Genomic DNA, 8,708 nt, shown 5'->3' with positions numbered 1-8,708 from the left:
ACAACTCTAAATGGATCAGAGACCTCAATGTGAAACTGGAAACCCTAAAACTATTAGAAGAAACTATTTGCAGTAGCTAACAGGATATAGGTGTAGGAAAGGATTTTCTAAGTCAGACAGAAATTACTAGGGAATTAAGGTCAGCAGTCAATAAATGGGACCTCATTAAAATAAAAAGGATCTGTATAGCAAAAGAAACAATCAAAAAAGTGAAGAGAAAACCCAGAGAATGGGAAAAAAATCTTCACCAATGACACATCTGACAGAGGTTTAATATCCAAAATACATAAAGAACTAAAAAAAACAAAGAATCAAGAAAGCAAATGACCTAATTAAAAGATGGCCTAAAGATCTAAACAGAAAGTTCTCAAAGGGAGAAATAAAGATGGATAAGAAACATCTCAAAAAGTGTTCAACATCGTTAGTAATTAGGGAAGTGTAAATTAAAACCACTCTAAGGTATCACCTTAACCCAATCAGACTGGCTAGGATCAGGAGAACACATGATACCAAATACTAGTGAGGATGTGGAGAAAGGGGAATGCTCATTCACTGCTGGTAGGACTGTAAACTCATTAACTGTCTATGGAAAACAAGGTGGAGAACTCTAAAAAAACTAATAATGAACCTACCATATGATCCAGTTATACCATCCTTGGCATATACGCAATAGACTCGTTCTATTGTAGAGACACTTGTACAACCGTGTTTATTACTGCTCTTTTCACAATAGATAAATGATGGAAGCAACCTAAGTAACCCTCAACTGATGAGTGGTTAACAAAAATGTGATATATTTACATAATGGAGTTCTATTAAGCAGTAAAGAAAGATGAAATAATGAAAATCACAGGTGAATGGATGGATCTAGAAACTGTTATACTAAGTAAAGTAACACAGACTCAGAAAAACAAACAACATATGTTCTCCCTCACATGTGGATCCTAGCACCAAATCCTTTTAAATTCCAGGTCATTTTAATAAGACGATGCTAAATAGCAGTCCCTTTTGCATGAAATAATTACCATCATCATGACTTCAGCTGTGCCTGATTGCTAAACATCATCACAATTGGGCTTGTTGACAGTTGTGCTCTTTCATTAAAGGAGGGCCAAGCAGTGTCATTAGACCCTTGCCAGGTTATTCAGCCAGTCTTCCAAGCAAACTGTATGTAATTTGACCCTAATCATACATGGCCTCCTGGATTTGGGGAGGGCTAAAGTATACAGTCTGGTGAAGGCTAGTAAGAGAAGGCATGACCCATGCCGGGTAAAGGCTTTCCAGTGTGCATACCCTCAAGTCATATACACACCTCAGCAACCCCTCAGTTATCTCAGTAAGTAAGCTCAATAAATTCATTGATTCCCAGTAAAACTTTATTCAAACATTGGCTTGACACTAGAACTTTAAAAGGGAATAAGCATTGCTTAGTATCCCCATGAAAAGAAGTCTCACAGCAAATGGAATATTTATTTGTTAATGCTATTATGTCTCATAATTATTTTTTAAAAGAAAATGAGAATGTAAAAGATGTTAAAAGGATATAGGAATTAAGATATTTTCCAAAATGCACAGACAAAATGAGAAAGCCTAAGCAAGTGATGGTCTTTTTTTTATTATGATATATAAAGAATGAGACAAAAATAATATACAATCTTAAATTTTCTATAAAAATACTTTAGTCAGCTAGTTTAAGGAACAAAATACATATCTAGTCAAGGTTTATCTGAGAATATTTGTTTGTTTGTTTGTTTTTTTTTTTTTTACCTAAACTTCATCTACATAGCACATGATAATTAGAAGTACCAGACTTGTGGAACTAAACTTATTGGATCGTTAATAGCCATAGTTTAAGGCCAATACTAATGTGGTCAGAGGGACTTAAAGGACAGTTTTTGCCCTTTTCCCTCCAAGGTCAACTAATTTCAAGGGAACTATAGAACAGCTCTCAAATGTCCTGTAACTGTGGTGATTCACCTCTTCTCTTGTTCAGGGAGGACATAGAGTCCCCCCAAGATGGACTTGATCCAGTGTCCAGTCTCCAAATAGGAGGGTCAACTCAGAGGAAATATCTCATTCATGCTTCCAAGTGAAGCCAGACATGGTCAAGCAGAGCCTTTGACTTATCTTCACACAGATGTATCTGGCAAAAGAATGGAGCCAGGAGCTCCTCCAAAGCCCATGTGACCCCTGAGGAACAGATCCTCAAATGACCTTAAGTGTAAAAATAAATTGATTTATTTGGACTAACTGCATGGTCTTAAACACTCAAAGGGAAAGTATAGCCAAAGAGTAAAGTCATCAGTATATTTCTTTAAGAGTTCAAGGGATTACACTTCCCAGACATTAGGCTAAGTCTACATAAAAAGTTATTTAGACAATTATTTCTCATTGATGATTTTGTACTTAACCAGAAAGTGCTGCCCAGATGTAAGACTTCAAATCTTCGTCTCCAATACTGTAATGCCACCTGTAGCTAAACGGGACAACCAGCTATTGTTCTAAAATTGAGGAGCTCTCTTGGGGATATACTTGGCAGCCTTGATAAAGGCACAATGAACCCACAGGATCATAAGCTCAAGCCCTGTGAGCACACTCCAAGGTGGCCTGACCCTCACCCCATGTTGTCCCACCCAGTGAATTCCCCATTTCTTTGTTCTGGCTGTACAAAGCCTGCCCAGTCCCTCATGGTGTCATCTGAGTGACGGTTGGCCTTACCTTTAAGGTGATTGGCTACATTGCCACTCATGGAGCCCAGAACCTGGTCTCCAGTGTCTGTATGTCTTCCGACTGATGCAGTTGCCTCAGCCCCCCCATATTGAAACATAAAATGATGGATAAATTTGTTTTCTCCCTCTATCTAAAAGCCTTAGAGAGGGAACTGACACTGATTCTGACCACTCCAACAGCTATCAAAATACCTGAAAGAAAATCCTCAATCCATCACTCTAGAGTCCTACCTTGGAAGACAAAAGGAAAAATGAGGAGGAATCCAATAGATGGATGCTTTTAGAAGCCCTTGTTAAGATATTCCAATGCACTCTCAAATGAACATTTCAAAATTGCCCAGTTCTGACTTTTTTCTAGCTCCCTGTCTAGAACTTCTAATGCTGATTACTCTTGCCTTTACTTCTCCTTCACATCTCTTATTCATGATTCAAGGACTTTCTTTCCCTCCTAGAAATAAGAGTTATGCAATTCGGGAGTCTTTTAGATAGACCCACTGAAGGGGTCCTCCAGTTGCCTCATCCTGCATTCTTCTTCAGCATGGAATACAAATAATACAAATCATAATAAAATGAATACCATTTTATTATGAATAAAGCCTTATTGTGAATAATATGCATAAAAATTCTGTAATAGTGGAGTTTTATAATTTAAAACAAATAACTGGAATGTGTGACTTGAAAATAATTACAAGGGCAAGAATTTCTGGACATATTCTGAATATATGATGCAAGCTTTTTAACTGCTGCAACTTTTCTTCTGAATCTTTACTAATTTATATTTTGATAGAGTTTTGAACAGTATTTCGGGGGCTGCAGGGATGCCTCAGCAGTTAAGAGCACTGATTGCTCTTGTGGAGGACCCAGGTTAGAGTCTCAGCACCCACAAGGTGGGTACAAACCATCCTTAACTACAGATCCAGAGGAATCCAAAGCCCTCTTCTGACCTCCGTGTCATTGCATGACATGGATGCACTCACATATGTGCAGGCAATACACTCATACATGTAAAATAAAAATGTAAGTTGAGAAGTGGAATCACATCAAAAAAATGGAAAGAGAATAAAAGAGGAAACACTGGAAAAAAGCAAAGAACTTCTGATTTGGTGGATTAATTTAGAGCTATCCATAAGGTTAATATGAATGACTGTTTACAAACTCAGGAAAAACAGGGAGGCAGACAAGTGATAAGAAGTGGAAGGAAGCAATGGCAAAAGGGAGTGGAGAGACTGACTATCCCAAATGCAGATGCTGCTAGTTTTGTCATTGTTGCTTTGAAGTATTATCTCTATTTTATTTTTCTACATTAATATAGGAGTACCGGAGTGAGATGTGGTGGCACATGTCTTTAATAACAGCACTCAGAAGGCAGAGAAGGTTGAATGTCTGAGATCATGGACAGTCTAGTCTCTATAGTGAGTTCCAGGCCATCTGGTACTGGAGGGAGACTCTGTCTCTAAAATATCTTAATATCTAAACAAACAAACAAATAAATAAAGATAATGAATAAATAATAGGAATACCATATGATCCAACCTTGTTGGTAACTTCGTTCTCCCTTCACAGTAAGTTTGTTTACATCATCTGTAACACTATTTCTGTATTTGAGTAAAATATTCAAATATAGAAATAATGGAATGACTTGCACTGGGGAATAGCTGGGGACACTGACAACCCAGTGGGCCTTGACAGGATCGACAGAGTATATGGGCACAGGTGGGGACAGTATGGGAGGGTGCCAGTGGGGACAGGGCTATATAGATGATTAGGATTGTTTGAGATGCTCTGTGTGAAATACAGAAAAAAACCAATCATACATACATATACATATATATTCGTATATATCTAGAAAGAAAAAATAAGATATGTTTTTATTTTAAATTTAAATTTTATAAGAAATAATGGGTTTTCTTTGTTTCTTTTTTCCTTGTTTTTAAAATCTGGAAGAATGAGTGAAGGATATAGTGCAGATAGTGTAAAGGAAATTCTCATTTGTTCCCTGTGTGTATGACCTGACCTGATCATTTGTCAAGGATTGTTTAGATTGACATTAATGGGATTGAAGTTTTACCTTTGTGTTGTGTTAATTAGCTTGAGGTTGTATCTGGACATTTGTCCAGTGTCTTAGGGGATAACCTCATTTACATCTTCTTAAACAATGACACTTGTATATCATGTCACTACTTACCATGATTTTCTTAATTAATGACTCACAAAATACATGACTAATGAAATGTAGGAAAATATGATAATGATGCATGCAGGGATTTCTTCTTTCTGTGTTGATAACATTTTATTCAAATATCTGCTTATAAATTATTACATTAAATTTATGAATATATGCACCTACACAAAATAAAATTCTACAGCAGAAAATATTCAAGGAATTTGCAATAAATGACAATATTTTATTGGTGAAATGTTTTAGAGGTACAAATTAAAGTATGTCTTTTTTCATTACTGAAGGGCACATATCAATATTTTCTAGCTCTATAAATCTAGAAATCACAAGCAAAGCATCCTAGTCTGTTGTCTTTCTACTTTTTTTTTCAAAGTGAAGATATGTTGAATTTTCTCTTCATTTGCTAATGCCCACACTTAAGTAAGGTTGAATTCAGAGTACAAGATAAATTCTAATGCTTTTTATGGACCAAAAATCATTGTTTCAGTTAATACTCCAGGAGAAAACAGATATCTTCAAGTACTTTCTTATTATTTTACACCAAATGGGAATAAATTTTTGGAAGCATTTAAAAGTCTGACCACTTACATTTTGTTTCATAACCCTGCTATGTGTCAAAAAAGCATATGACTTATATCAAAAGGCAATGTTTATCATTTTGAAGCACACCTCATGTATTATCTGATCTGGGCATTATCATGAGATTATCCATTAGTTCATAATGCTTTCCCACACATTGATTGATGATCTGCACCCTTGATGAAGCAATGTACTTGCAGCGCCTTTCATTAAGCCATGTGTTGGAAACTTTTAAAAAACTGTTTCAGGGCTGGAGAGATGACTCAGCGGTTAAGAGCAGAGGACCGGGGTTCTATTCCCAATGCCCACATGGTGGCTGTGAACCATCCTTAACTCCAGTTCCAGGGGAATCTGAAGCCCTCTCTGACCTCTGTGGCATTGCATGACATGGGTACACTCACATACTGAAGGAAATACACTCATACACATAAAATAAAAATAATAAATAAAATATTTTTTTAGAATGTCTCATATTCCATTTCCAGTCTGAAATACCCTGGATGAATATGGTGAGACAACACCTCAGGATAACATATATTTGTTACCACATCTGCCTTTAAACTAGGAACAATATTCTAATGGGTTTCTTCTGATCATGTCTGGTCCTTTTAACTGATGATTTATTTTTTCTGGTGCAGCAAAGAGGAACTCAAATATCTGAAGCCGGAGAATGATTCCACTGATATTTTCAAGATTTAGGAATGAATGACCAATGCTGGTGTATGGATACATGTTGGGGATATAAACTCAGACTTGAAAGACTCTTGTCTGACAAAAACAGAGAAATGGGAAAGGCAGTCCTACAATTAAAATCTTACCAACAATCTGAATGAACTTGAAAGTGGAGAGATCCTTTTAACCCTAAGAGCATACAAATAAAACTCAGTTTGGGCCATATATTTATTACATCCATTGGACACCATAAAAATGAGAAACCAGTCAGTTCCACCCAGATTTTAGATTCACTGATCTGTGACATAGTAAATGGATATTGGTTGAAACTGAAATTCGTGGTATGTTGTTGGGCAGCAATAAAATCTACTTCTCCTTCAAAGAAAAATATAATGTCTATCTTTTTTAAATGAAGATTGGGTGTGTTTCATTCAAACCATGTCCTTGAAACCTTTCATATCTTGGCTTATCCCATAAAATATTAGAAAATATGGGCTATATCTTTCTCATTTATATCCCACATAGAAGATGTCTTACAGTCAATGTTTACTTCACGATTGCTTAAGAAATTTATCAATGCAGAATTTAATTCTGTTATCTTCAATTGATTATTGCCTTTACAAATGAAAAGTTAATTGCAGTTTCAAATGGTCAAATTACTTATAGGACACAAACAACCAAACGTATTTTTATCTAATGTATTCATCTTAAAAAGTTCAGAATATATAAAACATTTCTTAAATGCTACTCTATGATATCTGATGCTGTCAACCATCAAACTCACAATCTACATTCCACATGCAAGGTTCTGTTGCATAATTTTCAATTTTTTCCTAATGTAAATGTACAAATAATTTGGAAAGGCAAAAGCTTGATTTTATATATCTATATCTATATCTATGTCTATCATTTATCATCTATCATCTATCTATCTATCAATCATCTATCTATCTATCATCTGTCTCTATCTTTCTATCCATAGATATATAAATGGGTGCATATACATATGTATAACAATTTTTTTTGAAATTTTGGATATTTCATATAGAAAATAAAATCATCATTATACCTCCTTCCCCATTGGCACCCTCCCATAGTTCCCCACCTCACTGGAAATCATGCATTCTGTTATTTGTATTAAGAACTATCAAATCAAGTTAGTGTCCCCAGACATCCCTCATGCAAGTTCATCCACAGAGTTCTAGTCATCTTATCTACAGTCCCTCCCAGCTCTTCCTCACCAAGAAGTAATAAGCCACCATAGGCCTTTGACTAAGACTGAGGCTTTCTGCCAGTTTCCACAGTTCTGTGCTGAGTTTTGTATACTTCAGTTTGTATGGGTTGGGCATGCTGACACAATTGATTTAAGTTCATATGAGCAGTGTTGGAGGAAACTATAAGACTTTCCATGTGGTCACACATCTCCTCCCTGGGTCTTACAATCTTTCCTCCTCCTCTTCTGCAATGGTCCCTAAGCCCCGGTAGGTAGAGTTTAATATGAGTCCTGTCCAAGGACCACAGTCTGCAGTCTCTTATTCTCTATACTTTGGCCATTTGATGAGTGGTAACTGGGATAACTGTTTGTGAATATAAGGATGTTTTGAACAATGTATTTATATTTAACATGGGGATTTATGAGAATATTCTCATATTAGGTATTTTAAGCATTTCTTAGTAACCTTTCTATTGTGAATCAAAATTAACATCATTAAGTGCTATTTTTCCACATTTCATTTTATATGTAACTGTTTCATGCTTAATTGTGAAAATCATTAATAATCATCTGACTATGCTCTAATAAAGAATTAAACATGATAAACAAATATCTTGATAACTGATAGAATGCACTTTTGTTTATTTCTATGCATAGTTTCAGGTTTAAATATAATTAATAAATACAAATCTCTGGTCATATTGCTTGAGACATTAAAAAATAAGTGATAGCTATTAGTATCTGTAAATTCAAAATATTTTTAAAATTTTGACCTTTAGTGAAAAAAAAGTGCACAGCATGGCAGTGTGACAAACACAGTGGTTTACCTCCAACAAAAGCCACTTTCTTGGTAAAATTATTGAACCTTTTTAAACTACAATTTCATCATCGGTGCCATAATATTTGTAGTACTGACAAGATTAAGTAAGATATTTACAACAGTATCATTAGTAATATGGAAAAAATAGTTAATATATCTCCCCCTTTATATTCTTTTTACCACTTATATTTGGCAAAAAACAAGTGAATCAATCTATTTTAAATTTGATTTAATATTCTATGGAAAGCATAATGTAATCTAACATAATTTTTTCTCATGAGCTATAAGACAGACAGTCAAATGATGACATTTCTTCCATCAGACTATTTACTTGGCACATATTCACCCATGATCATATTTTTTTTAAATAGACACCAAAGAAACTAATTATGCTGTTGGAGACATATTTCTTTGTAGGTATTTGTAGTTTTCTGCCTTAATTTTTCCATTAAAACAATGATCAGTTCTCCCTTTCATGTCAATTAACACACTGCAATGTTAGATTATGTTTCACAA

Source organism: Nannospalax galili, unplaced genomic scaffold, assembly GCF_000622305.1.
Source record: "Nannospalax galili isolate Female #2095 unplaced genomic scaffold, S.galili_v1.0 scaffold578, whole genome shotgun sequence".
Taxonomy (NCBI): domain Eukaryota; kingdom Metazoa; phylum Chordata; class Mammalia; order Rodentia; family Spalacidae; genus Nannospalax; species Nannospalax galili.
Note: the sequence above shows the minus strand (reverse complement) of the source record.